This window comes from Bos indicus x Bos taurus, chromosome 4 (genome assembly GCF_003369695.1).
Source record: "Bos indicus x Bos taurus breed Angus x Brahman F1 hybrid chromosome 4, Bos_hybrid_MaternalHap_v2.0, whole genome shotgun sequence".
Classification (NCBI taxonomy): domain Eukaryota; kingdom Metazoa; phylum Chordata; class Mammalia; order Artiodactyla; family Bovidae; genus Bos; species Bos indicus x Bos taurus.
The window spans coordinates 41,826,688-41,843,875 of NC_040079.1; the positions used below are offsets into that span (position 1 = coordinate 41,826,688).

Below are 17,188 nucleotides of genomic sequence, written 5' to 3' on the forward strand. Positions count from 1 at the left end.
TCTTCTTTTCTGTCTCTGTGTCTGGCTTTAGAATCTTCTTAGTGGATTTAATAAAGAGAATTAAACAGATTCTCCCAATACCACCGCCCTCTATTTCATCCTATTTAACCGTAGAGAGTTGCAGATTTAAACATTTGTAGGCCAATAAAGATTCTCCCTTTGTCAAACACTTATTTGAATCATTGAAGTTTTATTATTTGTCATGTATTTCACACCTTTTATTGTCTAAATTCTGTAATGTATGTAGTCAGGGTTCTCCAGAGAGACAGAACCAATAGGCTATATATAGATAGATGTAAGGGGAGATTTATTATAGGATTTGGCTCACACAGTTAAGGAGGCTGAGAACTTCTGTTATACAATCTGCCATCTGAAAGCCAGTGGTATGATTCAGCCCGAATCTGAGGGCCTGAGAACAAGGAGCTCCAATGTGTGAGGGCAAGAGAAGATGAAAGTCAGTTCACAGAGAGAGCAAGAATTCACCATTCTCTGCCTTTTTGTTCTATACAGAGACCTAAGGGTTGCCTTATACCCAACCCCTTTGGTGTGGGCAGGTATCTTTACTCAGTCTGATGATTCAAATGCTGGTCTCCTCCAGAAACACATTTACAGACACCACCCAGAAGCAATGATTTACCAGTGATATGGGGCATCCCTTATCCCAATCAAGTTGACACATAGTTAACCATCCCAGTCACCAAATTACAGGTAACTATACACTCAGGGAAAGAATACTGTCTTGGTCAGAATGGACTATAATCTGCTGCAGTAAACCCCAGAACCTCAGAATGTCAGTGGTATCTCCTTGCTTGCTGAGTCCCTTTGATGCTGCTGGTCTCTTGACCAAAGGGAAAGAGAATTCTGTGGAGGGTCTCATGCTAAACATTACATGCTCTTGCTGGAAATGACATGTGTTAGTCCTCACAACTCATTGACCCTAGGAGCCTCCTGCCCCCAGCCACAGGTGGGCCAGACAGAGCCATCTTGGCAGGTGTCTGGAAGCTGGAGAATTGGAGATGCTTGGCAAAGGCACAATGTCTACCTCGAACATCCTCCTATGGTGTCATTAGTGTTAAAAACAACTTGCAAAAATTCATTAGTGAATAGTAATTACAATGGCACATCAGTGCCGGCAGTACTGGCAAAAGGAGAAGAGTGTGGCAGAGGAGGAGACAGTTAGATAGCGTTACCAACTCAGTAGACATGAATTTGAGCAAACTCTGGAGATAGTGAAGAACAGGGAAGTCTGGCATGCTACAGTTCATGGAGGTTGCAAAGAGTCAGACACAGCTTAGCAACTGAACAACAAAACTGGTGCTTTTATTTATTTATTTTTATTGACTGCACTGTGTGGCGTGTAGGATCTTAGTTCCCTAACCAGGGATGGAAACTGCGCTTTCTGTGATGGAAGAGCGAAGTCTTAACCACTGAACCATTGGGAAGTCCCAGTACTGGTGGTTTTAAACTGTCTACCTTTAATCTACTCTCTGAATTAGTAAAAACTGTCTCCTTTGTCAAACATCCAAAATGGTGCCCACAGTGTGATGAGCCCTCAGCTAACAACACCACTCATGTCCCCTCCCACTGGGTGAGTTAAATACTTCCAAAGAGTCAGTTGTATATTCTTCCAAACTTGTTTATGCCAGTTATGCTTATTTTTTATAATTATATAATTCAGTTAAATAGTACATAATATTATAAAATATGAGGGCAGAAAGAAGCATGGATAGATCTCTTTAAAAACTGCTACTGACATATGTAAAGGCTACATCAGTGCTAATCAGATTTTAATATACATACAAATCACCCAGAGATGGTGTTAGAAGGCAGATCTGATTCTGCAGGTCTGGGTGGGGCCTGAGACCTTGCATTTCCAACTAGCTCCCAGTTGACGGTGATACTGCTAGTCCACAGATGACCCTGTTAAAAGAAAATTCTGAGACAGTTACAAAAGCTGATTGGAACTTCATTAAAATCCAGAAGGATATGGCTTTCAGGTTGCTCTGTTTGTGCTTGACATTTTCTACAATCTTGCTCCACTTTAAGGAAGCTGGATGTGGGGAGCATGCATGGAAGTGAAACCATTAGGCTGTGTTTTGGGGAGCTCAGAAGAGCACCAATCTTTTATGTTACAACATAGAAAGAATTCAGCAAGAGACAAATTGATAGATAAGAAGTGACTTATTAGAATAGGATGCTTGTGAGGCTTACAAGAGGGCCAGCTTGAGAGTGCTGCACCAAGAACTTAGTGGACTATAGTTTAATAATCAAAGGAAAAGTAGGGAGGGGGGAAGACCACTTTCTTCCTCACTTTTGAGTAGACATCATGCTTCCATCATCACCTCTTCCTCCGTGTTGGCAGGGGAGTTTTCTTGTCCCTCCATGGTCAAGCTGGAATGTCATTGGCACTATGGAAAAATTATTTCAGGTTTCAGTACAATGAGGTTCTTTCACTTTGAAATGTCACCTTCCCATAAATTATTGTTTTTTATGTGTGCAGAGAGTGTGTCCTAAGGGTCATTAACTTACTAAGCTCCCTGGGCAGGATGTGGGTCTCAGGCCACCAGTGTTTTATTGTTTTGGGGCATAACTCATTCTTGTGCTGCATGGCTTGTTGCTAAGCAGCCTGCTTGGTTTTGTGGTTAAGCAAACCTGTTTTCTAAAGTGATCATTAACATACAGAGGTCTTCCATATTTTTTCTTACAGTTCCCTAGTGGGATTAACTATTTAATTACCTACTTTGTCCCTTTACTCAGTTCAGTTCAGTCGCTCAGTCGTGTCCGACTCTTTACGACCCCATGAATCGCAGCATGCCAGGCCTCCCTGTCCATCACCAACTCCCAGAGTTCACCCAGACTCACATCCATTGAGTCAGTGATGCCATCCAGCCATCTCATCCTCTGTCGTCCCCTTCTCCTCCTGCCCCCAATCCCTCCCAGCATCAGAGTCTTTTCCAATGAGTCAACTCTTCACATGAGGTGGCCAAAGTACTGGAGTTTCAGCTTTAGCATCATTCCTTCCAAAGAAACCCCAGGGCTGATCTCCTTCAGAATGGACTGGTTGGATCTCCTTGCAGAGTTCAAGGGACTCTCGAGAGTCTTCTCCAACACCACAGTTCAAAAGCATCAATTCTTTGGCGCTCAGCCTTCTTCACAGTCCAACTCTCACATCCATACATGACCACAGGAAAAACCATAGCCTTGACTAGACGGACCTTTGTTGGCAAAATAATGTCTCTGCTTTTGAATATGCTATCTAGGTTGGTCATAACTTTCTGTCCGCCTCAGAAGTTGCATGAGAGTTGCAACAGAGTGGCTCAGAGTTGTAACCTGTGTCACAAAGGTTGTGTGAACCCCACTCTGGAGAAATAGTCAGAGAAAAAACCTTGACCCAGTTTTGAAAAAGTAGATATTTGCTGTTAGGAATGAAAGTTTCTGGTGCTTTTTTATTGTTTTTAAGTAATTCCCTACTCAAAGCACTTTTTCCACTGACAGTTATATTGGAGAAGAAGGCTAGTTCCATAGAGTTTGTGGTTTTACAAGGCTAGTTCCATATTACAGGAATTTTTAGGACTTCAGGCCCTGGAGGCAGCATCTCAAGAAACCCTGAAAGAATTCCAAGGAGGCAAGGTGGGGAACCAGATTATATAAAAGTTTTGCAACAATGGGCAGGAGGTCTGAATGTCAAAAAATTATTGTTAATCAAAGAAAACCATATATCCCAAGTTAAGGAAGTTAGCAGTTTTCTGTATATGGGAAGATGACTCTCTGGACTCGCTGAAATCACTCCTTTGGTGTGCACCTGCACCTCAGCTCTTCTCAGGGCCCAGTATCCTTTGTTTTTCACATCCTGAGTTTCCTCAGGGCTCACCTCGGGGGATGGCTGCTGTCTAAAGCTGCTCCATAGCAGGTATTCTTTTCCTTCGTGAGTTCCTTCAGGGCTCATCAGCACCTGTTGGAGTGCTGCAACTGCTGATGATTGTGACATCCTTTGTTTACTGATATGGCAGGCAATATTCCATTTCTATTTACCAGTGAAAGTCACGAACACTTTATGCAATTAACCAGGCTCCAAGCAGATGCATCTGAAAATTCCAGCCAACGCTACCTCATTGCTAAGTTTCCAGGATACCTTTTATATAGAATATGATAGCAGACCTGCAGCATATCTTGAACCTTAGAGTGTTTTGTGTATTGCTTTGTCTTCTAATGCAGGGAAGATTATTAACTGTGGTAGATATTCAACACTTCAGAATTATTCTGGGGAGAGAAGCAGCTGAGCTAAGTGGATTCAAAGTAAATAATCCTCTTCACTCTGATATTGCCTTCACGCAACCATGCTCATTGGTGAGGAAATGTATTTTATAGTCATAGTGGGAAAGGGGAGGGAGAATTTCTTCATGGTATGATTAAATCCTGATAAGCTTGAGTGATTTTCAAAAGAATAATGACAATGAAATATATTAGTGTGGGGGAGTCATGGGTTGAGAATTATTTCTCATAAAGTAACCAGTTGGTCAGTGATGTATTTATAACAAGAATAATTTCGATTCCTCATCTTCTAGAGACTGTCCAAGGACCAGAGAGCTTGCAGCTGTAGGATAAATTGAGAAATGGCTCCTCTAACAGCCATCCCAATTGGGGAAGTCTCATGGTTTACAAATAAACCCATCTATACACACAGCCTTTTCCCATAATGCTTACCCTCCATATTCTAAACTCTGCTCTACCTTGTTTAATTCCATTAAGTTTGTAAAGGAGTATTCTACACAAACTATTTATTTATTCCTGATCTAGGTCCAGTCTTGGTTTTTGACTGCTGATAGGTTCACTGGGTGAATTAACATTAAGTCTCAAACTAGAGTCTATCTCAAGTATCATTCTTTATTTTTTAAATTTTTATTGGAGTTGCTTTACAGTGTTGTGCTAGTTTCTACTGTACAGCAAAGTGAATCAGCTACATTATATCCCCTCTGTTTTTGGACTTTCTTCCCATTTAGGTCCCCATGGAGCTCTGAGCCTTACAGTATGTTCTTATTAATTGTCTGTTTTATACATACGATCAATAGTGTATATATGTCGATCCCAGTCTCCTATTCTTCTTGAGACTAGACTGGAAGAAAACATTTCCCTTTCCACGTGCGTGCTGAGTAGGACCTCCATGCAAGTACCTACCAGGCAAGACTGGAGGTGGGAAATGGGCGATTGATGTCAGGGGTGACCTAGCTGTCAGCTCTTGACTCCGTCTGTCCATCCATTCCTAGCTTTGACTAACATTTACATTTATGCCAGAAAGTTCATCTGGGCTTTTCCATAAGGTCTTACAGAAAAACCTGAATGAACTTGAACAATAATGGAACAATATATTCCATTTTCTATGTATTTTTACCATTATGGGTTTCTAACTTACTGTCAGTATATAGCACATGCTGTGATGTTTGTCCACGCCTCGCAGGCCACTTGCTTAATCATCGTCTATACTTAATCTGCACTGAGTCTATCCAGTGCCTCACAAGCCACTTGCTATGCCTTATATTGCTTATGCATGCCATCATTTTATTTGCTTTTCTTGTCTCTGTAGCTGAGTTGAATAATCTCAAAAGATACAGCAGATTCACATAATGCAGTAAAATAGGAGGACTGATGGGAAAATACAATGTGAAAAACGCATTTTTTATGGCTTAGCCTAAAATTGCTGCTGCTTTAACAAATGGTACATTACTGAAGATTCTTTTTAAAGAAGTTCTTCAACTAATTCTCCTGATTGTACCTTATTCATTTTAAGAAATTGGAAAATACAGAAAAGTATAAAAAAGAAATGAAAATCATCCTTGATACCACCACCTTATGGTAATCAATGGCAACATTTTGGTGTGCTATATTTTTTTAGTCTTATTTTAGTAGACATCTTTCCTCAACTGTTAAGATTTTACATGTTTTTCTGTATTTTGACTTTCCCCTAGATATTACAACATACAACATACACATCTTCCTGCCATTAATTCATTTAATGGTGCAAATAGATCTTAGAGTTTGTAACTCAGTGAATCATGTCCTTCTTTTTGGATTTATTGAGTGTTTCGGGTTTTCTATAATGTATGTAGCCCTGCCTGAATGGATTTATGCATAAGGCTTTTTCCTCTCATACTATTTACAAAGAATGGTGGTAGAATAACTATTTGAAAAGAACTAACATTTTTAAGGCTTTAGACATATGGAAAAACTAGATTCCATTAGGGTTGTTTCCGCTTGTATACCCACGGTTCCTGAAGCTAGAAAGGTTGGGTTGAGGATATAGTCTAATTTCTGCATTTACTGGGAATTTAGTCTTGTGTTAAGTGCTGACCTAACATGAGATTTTCTGTCTTTAAGAATTTGGGGTACTCTGTCATTCTCCGATTAGAAGCAGTGTATGAAACACTCATAATCCTCATGTGTGTGCCCACCTCCCCCTCTCTCCCTTGTTTCCACAAGACCTCACCAAATTTCAGAGATGCTGTCTTTCCTTGACTAGCTCCCCTCTCTTTAATTCCTTGTGGCAACCCAGCTCTGTGCATACAGCCAGGCAAATGTCTCAACAGGAGCGGAGGTGGTGTTTTAACCTATTATTACTTTCCATGAGCCAAAAAGGTGGGCTGTGGCAGCAAACGTTAAGCCCTCTGCTAGCTCCTGTGAGGCAGGTTCTGAGAAGGTTTGATCTGAAGGAGACACTGAAGAGGAGGCAAGCCTATTGTTTGATGAGCGAGAGTTTTTTTCCCACAGGAATTTGTAAATCACTGTATTCCCATTGCTGTTGCAACAGGTATAATTTGTTTTCTAGACAGAGGGACACCTAGATGATAAAACTGACTTGAAAACTATAGGTAACTGTCACTTGTTACTAATTCTACATATCTTGAAAGAAAAAGAATCGTTAATGATGTGATTATTACTGCAGTTACAGGCTTAGAAGGGGGGCAGTTAACTTGGGTCAGTGTGGTTAACTTGGGTCAGTGTGGTTAACGAAACAGCGTGGCTGTGTACTGTGCTTTATGTGAGAAAGCTGCACAGTCCAGGGTGAGCTCTGTTACCTTCCACATGTTTGCTAAGAGAACTCTCAGCTTGATCACACACAGAAAGGCACCTCCACTAGGAAAGACCGGCTGGGCTGCTGGTGTACTTGGTACTTGAACCCAGGTTCCTGGGTGGAGCCAGGTCCTTCCCTCCTCTGCTTCAGAGGGTAAATCTCATGGGATGCGTTGCTTCTCAGGCTGGCACCATCAGTGTTACGATAAATGGAAATCCTTTCTAATGACGTGACTGACTGTCTTCTTTCCTCCCTGGTTAGAAGATAGTCCTTTTTGTTTGTTCTTAATTTTGAAATTTTGTAGGACTTCAGTTTTTTTTGTATTTTAAATTTTTTTGTTATTTTAATTCAAAAAATAGGATGTCCCTTCACCCGATTTTATGTTTTTTAAATTAATTTTTTATTGGAGTATAGTTGATTTACAGAGTTCTGTGTTAGGTGTACAGCAGAAAGAATCAGTCATACGTATACATATATCCATTCTTGATTCTTTTCTCACATAGGTCATTACAGAGTATTGAGTAGAGTTCCCTGTGCTATACAAAAGGTTTTTATTAATAATAGTTATCTATTTTACATATAGTAGTGTGTATATGTCAATTCTAATCTCCCAACTTATCCCTCCCTCTACTTCCCTCCTGGTAACCATAAGTTTGATTTTATCTTGACCCAAATGTGTCTTACTATTTCTAAGACAATTATTTTATTAAATATCTAGGGTTTAGATAGGATTGTTCACATTCAGTTGTTTTGCTTTGTAGGGAGTGAACTGCACTTTGGTGACAAACAGCCAGCCCCTGAGTGACAACCTAATTCAGCATTTGTGTTATCCAAGGTTGGGGCTGTCACATTTCCCAGCTATTTGGCTCTGACTCTCAGAAGGTAATTGTTTGTGCATGAAATCTCCTGCCTCCTTGGTTCAACACCCTCAGAGATGCAGCTGCCCGCTCCAGGGTCAGAGCCATCCTGAGTGACTGGACTCAGATTGAGATGCTAGGAGTGTGGGCTCAGTGGCTTCCTTCACCATCCGTATTAGCTAATAAGTCACTTCTGTTGGTTTTTAATTAAGTTTTAGAGTTAAACTGCATACCTTTATTTACTGAAAATTTAAGCCCTTGGTGGGTTTAAAACCCATAAAGAATAGTTTGTGATAAGAAAAAAAATAAATTACGTGTAAGAGTTTTATTTTTCCTCTCCACTTGAGCTGTTTTTTTTTTTTCAAGCATGTGTGTGAATGTTCGTGTGTCTGTATGTTCATTTCATAAAAGCCCTCGTTCATTATAGGATTGTTGTTGTTTAGTTGCTAAGTTGTGTCTGACTCTTGCAATCCTGTAGACTGTAGGCCCCCAGGCTCCTCTGTCTGTAAGGATTTCCCAGGCAAGAATACAGAAGTGGGTTGCCATTTCCTTCTACTGGAGATCTTCTGACCCAGAGATCAAACCTGTGTCTCCTGCTTGGCAGGTGGATTCTTTGCTACTGAGACATATGGGAAACCTCATTATAGGATACCAGTGAGCTATTTTGAGGACAGGTTCATCTATCTTAAACTCACTCACATAGTCCAGTTAATTCTTAAATAAAAGGAAAGTGTATTATTAATTGGAACATAAAGACATCCCCTCCCTGGTCCTAGTGTACCTTTCTATAAGGTGATATAGTCAAAAGGACAACTGTTAGAAAAATATTTCTTGTTCTGTGTATATTCAAGGAAATTAGGAAGGAAGAGAAAGGAAGAAAGAAAATAGCAGAATTTTTTTTTTCTTTTGGGGGTATCAGCGAGGCTCACTGTCTGGGAGGTACTCATTAAGTGAGAGGGAAGCAGAAAGCTCCTTCCTCCTTAAACACATTTTCTGTATAATGACCTCATACGAATTAGAGAAAGGCACTGCTTCCTTAGAACTCTCTCCTGGCATTCACGGAAGGGCAGTACTGCAGCCATGACATTAAAAAACAGTTGCTCCTTGGAAGAAAAGCTATGACCGACCTAGACAGCATATTAAAAAGCAGAGACATCAGTTTGCCAACAAAGGTTCATCTAGTCAAAGCTGTGGTTTTTCCAGTAGTCATGTATGGTTGTGAGAGTGGGACTATAAAGAAAGCTGAGTGCCAAAGAATTGATACTTTTGAGCTGTGGTGTTGGAGAAGATTCTTGAGAGTCCCTTGGACTGCAAGGAGATCCAACCAGTCCATCCTAAAGGAAATCAGTCCTGGATATTCATTGGAAGGATTGATGCTGAAGCTGAAACTGCAATACTTTGGCTACCTGATGTGAAGAGCTGACTCATTTGAAAAGGCCCGGATGCTGGGAAAGATTGAAGGTAGGAGGAGAAGGGGATGACAGAGGATGAGATGGTTGGATGGCATCACCAACTTGGACATGAGTTTGAGCAAGCTCCAGGAGTTGGCAATGGCAGGGAAGCCTGGCGTGCTGCAGTCCATGGGGTCGCAAAGAGTCGGACATAACTGAATGACTGAACTCAACTGAGTACTAATATGCTACAACGCTGTGATATCTGCTGAGTGAATGGCTCCCCTGAAGGTGTACATGGGCATCTGGACAGCTGCGGGCAGTGACCCTGCAGAGAGGGCAGAGGGGTCATGACCCAGGTGGTTGCTATGAGTCTTCTCTCTTATCTTCCCCAGCCCTGAGCCCTTTCCTGATCCCCTAAATCTATGTAAGGTGCTTCCCAGTGAAAAAACTGGTGGGACATATGCTTATCATCAGGGCTGGTGGTTATAGGGAGATGATGGAACAGGATGGAGGGGTGGGGACCCTATTATCAGGGCATCCCCTTCCAGGACTGGCTCCATAATTTATGAGGCCCAGTGAGACATGAAAATGTGGCATACCTTGTGAAAAAATTATTCAGAATTTCAAGGTGGTGATAACAGAGTGGGGTTCTTCCAAGTGCAGGTATGGGTCTCATTGCCCATGGGACTTACCCTGGACCCTAGTGGGCCTTTTCAGCTGTCAGTATCTTGTGCAGTCTGAGCAGAAAAACCCACATCTTCATGGCTCTACCTCTGACCCTCAATACACACACACACACACACACACAACAACAACAACAACAACAACAACCTCCCAGGATCGCTTTGGACCACAGACAATTGTAGAATGGAACCATTCCTTTCCATTATTCTTATTATGAAGACCCAACTGTGTATTGTCTTTCTAAGGGTTCTAACGGTGTGCTTCCTATTTTGTGTCTGTTCAATAATGCTACATGCTTTCCTTTCCCAAGTCCGAAACCTTGATTGGCTTCATAATGTCTGCAAAACGAAGTCCAAACATTCTACCTCTATGCTCAGAATTCTCTAGGCCTTCATTCCATACTTCCTCTCTCCACTCCTTTCTCCAGAGAAGCTAAACTGCCTCTCACTCAGGGATCATCCTCTGTGATTCCCTTTGGATATTTGGAATATTCTGTCATGCCTGCCTGTCCTTATTGCCCCCTTTGGCTCACAGATTTTTTTTCAGCCTACACTGTGTATCTCTGTCCAGATAGTTGCTGCAGTAATGGTCTTCAAACTCCTTCACACAAGTCCTCCCTAAAATAATTTTTTTTAAAGTGTAGCTTTATGCACTTTTAAGTTGACATTCAAAAAATGTTCTTTATTAAGTCTAAACAGTTGCAAAGTATGCTGTGCTGTGCTTAGTCACTTAGTTGTATCCGACTCTTTGCAACCCCACGGATGGTAGCCCTCCAGGCTTCTCTGTCCATGGGGATTCTTCAGGCAAGAATACTAGAGTGGGTCACCATGCCCTCCTCCAGGGGTTCGTCCCAACCCAGGGATCGAACCCAGGTCTCCCGCACTGCAGGCAGATTCTTTACCAGCTGAGCCACCATATCATTTCTAATTTTAGTATTGAGATTTTACAATAAAACTCTTTATTTTTAAAATATGTACCCAGTGGAATCTAAGTATTTTAGTACTTCAGTAGTCACCAGCATGATTGATAAAATATTTGTATAGCTTTCCTTTAACAGTTGGACATTTGCATTACACTTTGTCCCCTGGAACTAATAGTTCAAATTTCAATGACTTCATTGAATTTTATTCTAATATAAATATATTCTTATGCAAGCAACTCTTATGCATCATTGTGTCATGTTTTGTTGCAACAAAACTATGTACATGAGTAGGAATTAAGTTTTTAAATTCCTTATGAACATTTAAGTTTTTCTATGTGTTAAAAATATGAGTCTTTATATTGTTGCAATTATGATTAGTACACAATAGATCACAACATAAATATAAGTCTTTAGCAAGAAAAATATAAAATTTTATTAGAATTGTATCTCTTAGTAGGAAGGGGCACTTATGTCTCCCATGTTCATCTACCCGTGGATGAATATTATTTACTGCTAGACTAAGACAGTATTTAGTATCAATCCTGTGTATTTAAAAAAATTCCATATTTAAAAGTCATGAGAACAGTTTTCAGCTTTAATTCTGTTCAGTTGTGGAGACATGGTTATAATAATAATCTGTGAGTGAAATGGAAAAGACGTCACTTGATGTCACTCAGTTTTTTAAAACTCATTCTAGGGTCCATGGCAAAAATCACAAAAATCATTTTAAAAAAAATTATTTGAATATAGTTGGTTTACAATGTTGTGTTAGTTTCAAGTGTACAGCAGAGTGAATCAGTTATACATATATTCATTCTTATTCAGGTTCTTTTCCCATATATGTCATTACAGAGTATTGAGTAGAGTTGATATGTATGATACATATGTATGATACAGCAGCTTCGTATTAGTTATCTATTTGTATAGAGAGAATAACTAATACGAAGCTGCTGTATCATACAAGGAACTCTACTCAATACTCTATTTATATATAGACGTGGTTCTAATATCTGATAACTGGATTAGGTTCTCCTTCTATTTGTTTCTAAAGGTATAGAAACCAACTGACTTTTAAAAGGACTGGATTGGCCCAGTCATCAGAGTCATTTATTTCCCCTGTTTTTGGAATGTGTAACAAAAAAGGCTTTCCTAAATGAGTATTAGTTATACCTGTTCCTCACTTCAGAGGCACCTTCTATGACTTGATATACATAGTTAGAAAATGTAGGATTGAAGTATTTTGAATTTAATGTGCCTCTGATAATGTGATACAATATTTTTTAATCCTACATTTTTAATGTTTTTCTCAAACTTCAGAGTTGCCAATTTTAGCTCACTTATGTTGTTCTAGGAAAAATGACATATGAGAGGATGGTGAGGTCTCGAGTGAGTCCCTGGGACGGCCCACCACGTGAGAGTCTTTGGCTTTGGGCAGGAAAAGAATTCAAGAGTGAAACATAGTAAAGTGAAAGCAGGTTTATTTAGAGAGGTACATACTCGGAAGACAGAGGGTAGGCCTTCTCAGAAGGTGAGAGAGGTGGCTTCAAGGCCTGGGATAGGCTCTGAAAGTGAGAGTGGCCCTGAGGTGTGGGCGTGGTTAGTTTTGAGGGGCTGGGTGATTTCTAGGCTAACAAGTGGGAGGATTATTCCAACTGCTTTGGGGAAGTGGTGGGGATTTCCAGGAACTGGGTCACTGCCCAATTTTGGCCTCTTAGGCTCAGTCTTGGTACTTTCATAGTGCCTGCACGTGTGCCATTTAGATGCTAAAGTATTACAGTCAGCATCTGATGAGGCTTAAGGTCTACAGGAAGTCAAATCTCCCACCATCTTGCACTTAGCAGGTTCTAACTGGTTTTGTCGAGTCATTAGTTCCATGAACTTGGGCAAACTTCAGGAGATGATGAGGGACGAGAGACCTGGCGTGTTGCAATCCATGGGATCAGAAAGAGCGGGACATGATTGGATGACTAAACAACAGCAACAGCATTAGTTCCCTGTGCTGTTTTTAATGGTTATGTGACTCTTTTCATGGTTGCACCCTGCCTCCTTGCTTCCTGTCCCAATGTCATTTAATTGGTGAAATAGTCACTTTTAACCAAATGTACAAATCAATTAGTCAAACCAGATTTACTCTGTGTCAGAAAATTTTATTTTTCTATTTTTTTCTTTTAGATTCACAATGTGTGTTAACACATGTTGCTGAGACAGCCATCTCACTTCTGAATTCTCCTTCTGAGATAATTACATAGATAAGACCCTGAGCTTTGCCACACATCTCTTGTTGATGAAATAAAGCCCTCTACCATCAATGTTTTGTACAGTGCTGTTTGCTTTGCTCTTGTGGGAGTCTCCCTCAGGAGCCATGTACTACTTGCCATCAGTTGGAAAATAGGAGAGGAAGGGTCTTTATTACCAGTTAGTCTTCCCATTCGATAGTATATCTTATTACCAAGCCTGGCACTATGAGCTAAAATGCTCATTTCTGACCCCGTGTTTCCATGCTTTGCCCTTAACAAAAATTATTATAAAACTTTGCCAGAAGCACCTTGATTGAAAAAAAAGCTTCAGGAGATGTTCACATTAGCCTTTGTTTTCCAGAAGACTTTATGTCACAGTCAGTGTAAGATTCATGATGAGGGACAGATAGACCTTCAGTTTTTTTGAAATGTGGAAAAGAGTGCACTGGTGAAGGGGAAGTGTGTGCAAATCCATTTTGAAGACTGAGAACACGAAGTGACAGCCTTACTCTAGGCTGATTCTTTTCTTTCTTCTGGGTTGCTTTATAAGGATAAATCCCCAGGAAGTAGATGATAGACTTTTTTAGACAAGAACTTTTTTGTTGCTTGCAAAAATGAAGTCATTTTCAAATGGGTGACTGTATGTGGTCATCAGTAATGTAATGTTCTATACATTGCTCCACAGTATCGCAAGAGTTGGTATATTTTAATGTTAAAATCTTTAGGAAATTACTCCTACTTTATTAAGTTATATGTATTTACTATCTGACTCTCACGTAGCAATAGCTTGTATTCATAATTTGAGCTGTGTATTGCTGAAAAAAGCAAAAATTGAATTATAAAAAAAATCTCTTTGCCTTACTCAAAGGATTTATTTATAAATAATTGCAAATAAAATTTTATATAACAAGAATACTGACGGGGCTATTTAACTCAGGGGTATGAATAATTCCTGCATTTCTTGGCAGATTATGTTTAGAAAAAGTTTACCTATCCTTGCACCACAATAAATATTTTTGCTTGCTTCAATAGGAGGTGTCAAAGCAGCAGATTTTGTTGTTCTGTCATTGTGTAAGTTCATTCTTATGATGAAGAAATCACTGACGAAGGCTTGAAATTAAAGACTATTTTGAATGAATCATGCATGCATAGTTTATTGAATAAACAAGTCATCTAAACAGTGAGATCACTCCATTTTTTAAATCAAATTTCCAGTCAATTTTGTTTAAGAAACCGTAACTCATTTTCTTTGTGGATCAGTTTGTCCAGAACGGTATTGTTTACAAGATGGCAGTTAAAGGGAGCAAGGCATTATCAGAATCCAAGACAACAGAAAAAAAACCTTACACTCACTTATTCATTATACAAATATTTATTGAGTACCTTGACTCTTCTGATAACCAATTGTACAAGATAGGCATAGCCTTGCCCTGATGGAACTGACAGCCCAGCTGGGGCTGTCAAAGAAAAACAAAGGTGGCCACTAGTTAAAGGCAGTAAGACAGATTTTACTCAGTGCGAGTGCAGTAGGGGAGAGAGACTGCAGTGTAACCTCAACTCAGTTCTGCCAAAACAAAAGGAAGAAGGCCTTTGAAACCTGGGGCTGCTTAAAGAAAGGTAATGAGGATCTTAAGGGGCGGGGGTGGGGGGGTGGGGGGAGTTAGGCTGATGATTAGGTTCCCTGGGTTTGTTGGGTGATGGTTTTCTGGAGGAGAAATAACCTTCTCATATCTTTGCATGTGTGCATGTGAAATCGCTCAGTCGTGTCCTACTCTTTGCGACCCCATGGACTGTAGCCTACCAGGCTTCTCTATCCATGGGATTTTCCAGGCAATAGTACTGGAGTGGGTTGCCATTTCCTTCTTCAGGGGATCTTCCCAACCCAGGGATCGAACCCGGGTCTCCCGCATTGTAAACAGATGCTTTCCTGTCTGAGCCTGCAAATAGGAGCAAGGCAGTCATAGAAGTTAGGGTCTTACTCTTCCATAGAAATTGGGAGACAGGAGTATCTCCCAGGTGTCCACATCTGAGAGGTGGCTTCTAGGACCTCTAGGAGACATTTATGGGTGGTAGAAGATTTACATATAGAAGAGGCAGGGGAAAGATTTATAATAGCAAACTCTCTAAGTGCTTTAGGCTAGAACAAACAGTTAATTCTGCAGCATTGAGTTTTCTCAGGCAGCATCATCATAGAAACACAACCTTGAGCTGATAGGAACTGTGCTAGTGTTTGTTCAGATCTCTTAGTGTTTGTGTGTGGGAGAGGATGTGGGGGGAGTGAATAAAATTATGCTGGGTGTTGTACTTCTTATAGGCCAAGGTTGAGTCCAAGTGGAGAACTGGGTTCAGGAACCTAATAACTAAAGTTTGGTCAAGAAAAGAGTCTTTGTCAGGATACAGCCAATTAAAACAAGGCTGATCATGTCAGTGCCCAGAAGGGTGTGCAAGTTGTACACTGCACAACTCTAGAGATGCCATTTACTTCATATTCTTCGTGAAAGACTACCTACCCGTGAGTTGTGCAATGCATAGCCTACAGAACTGCATGCAAGAATCCTATGACCACAGCTACTTTAGATGGTAAAAAAAATTCCCAGTTGGTTCTCTGTAGTTCCATCTTGGTCAGTGAGCAAGTTTCCTTCTATCTTATCCCCACCCATGATATACAACTCCCTCATTCTCATTTTGGGGAGAGTAAGTCTGTTGGACTGTTTGTGATCAAAAGTTGCTGGGTGGTGGATGCATATACTGAGCAGAGCTCAGCCCCAACTTCTTTTCATCCTGTCCTTTGGTCCTACAGGGAGAAAGTTTTTATTTACTTTCCCATCCAGGACATCCTTCTGCTTGGAGACTAAAATCTCTATAAGCAGACATCATCTGACACCTACAGCTGGGCCTCCTTCCTGTCTTCTTTTCCCCTTTGCATTGGGGGGAACAAATTAAAGAACACAGGAAATACACAGACAAATACATCTAGATGAGCCTCTGCCAGGAACACTTAATGGAAAAGATTTAAAGGTTCTGGTGGGAACGTAAAAGAGCTCTGGAAACAAGATACCAGGGACACATCAGCCAGGCTGCAGCAGAGACACAGGAGTCTTCCAGGAGGCATCAGCACTTCCCTAAACAAGGGTACGTAGGCAAAAGGGAGGAAGACGGTGCAAAGGGAGGGCTGGATGAAAAAGCTTGCCATGCTTGGTGTTTGTCTTCCTTTATTCTGCTTGCCATTGAATCAGTCACATTTTCTTTATGGTTTTATCCCCTCTCCCAGGAAGTAATGTGTTTTGTTTCAGTTCATTTATTGGTTAACTTTACATTTTTAAGAGGCATAGTTCACTTTACAAACACTAAAACTCATTAATCTCTCCATTGTCCTCTAACAACACAAAAGCTTTAAAATGCCCAGCTCCTCCTCCCTTGTCTCCCATGTTTGGCACTGCTTTTATTTCCTTCTTTTCATGAACTTTCAATTCTGGTCATTTATCATTATTTTTACAGTCATTTCACATTTAGATGAACCGAAGTGTTTGCCAGTTTCTTTGATTCTATGGTGTCTTAAATCCAGTTCACTTCTAGACTCAATATCCTGTGTGCTAGAATAGTCTGTAAACTATTTAGGGTGGGAAATGCTCTCAGTCTTTGTTATATCTGAAAGTTAACCCTTGCTCTTGAATTACAGACTTGCTAAGTATCTAATTCTAGGCTAGCTGCTCTATTTTTCCTTGGCACTTTGCATATATTATTACATTGTCTTCTGGAGTCTTTTGTTGCTTAGGGAAATAATGTGTTTTTGTATAATTTGCATTTTAGAGAGTCTTTCCTTTTCCTTTTGGTGATTTTTTAAAATATTTTTCTCAGTATATTCTGTAGATTATCTTGTACCAAGGGTCCCCAACCTCTGGGGTCTAATGCCTGATGATCTGAAGAAAAGCTGATGTAATAATAATAGAAATAAAGTGCACAATAGATGTTATGCACTTGAATCATCCTGAACCATTCCATGGACCCCCCAGGCCCTGGTCCATGGA

The 17,188-nt window shown here is 40.4% G+C and overlaps 1 protein-coding gene across 8 annotated transcripts in view; it reads left to right on the forward strand.

Moving 5' to 3' along the window:
- The window catches only part of HECW1 (HECT, C2 and WW domain containing E3 ubiquitin protein ligase 1), a 481,203-nt gene that overhangs the window by 84,633 nt on the left and 379,382 nt on the right, over positions 1-17,188 (forward strand). For 2 of the 8 annotated variants that reach the window (XM_027539203.1, XM_027539206.1), the window contains exon 1: positions 14,571-14,777. The exons of the other annotated variants lie outside the window; for them this stretch is intronic. The gene's annotated coding sequence lies outside the window, so the exon portion shown is untranslated. Of the gene's footprint in view, positions 1-14,570; positions 14,778-17,188 lie in introns of those variants that run through there. 8 annotated transcript variants of the gene reach the window in all.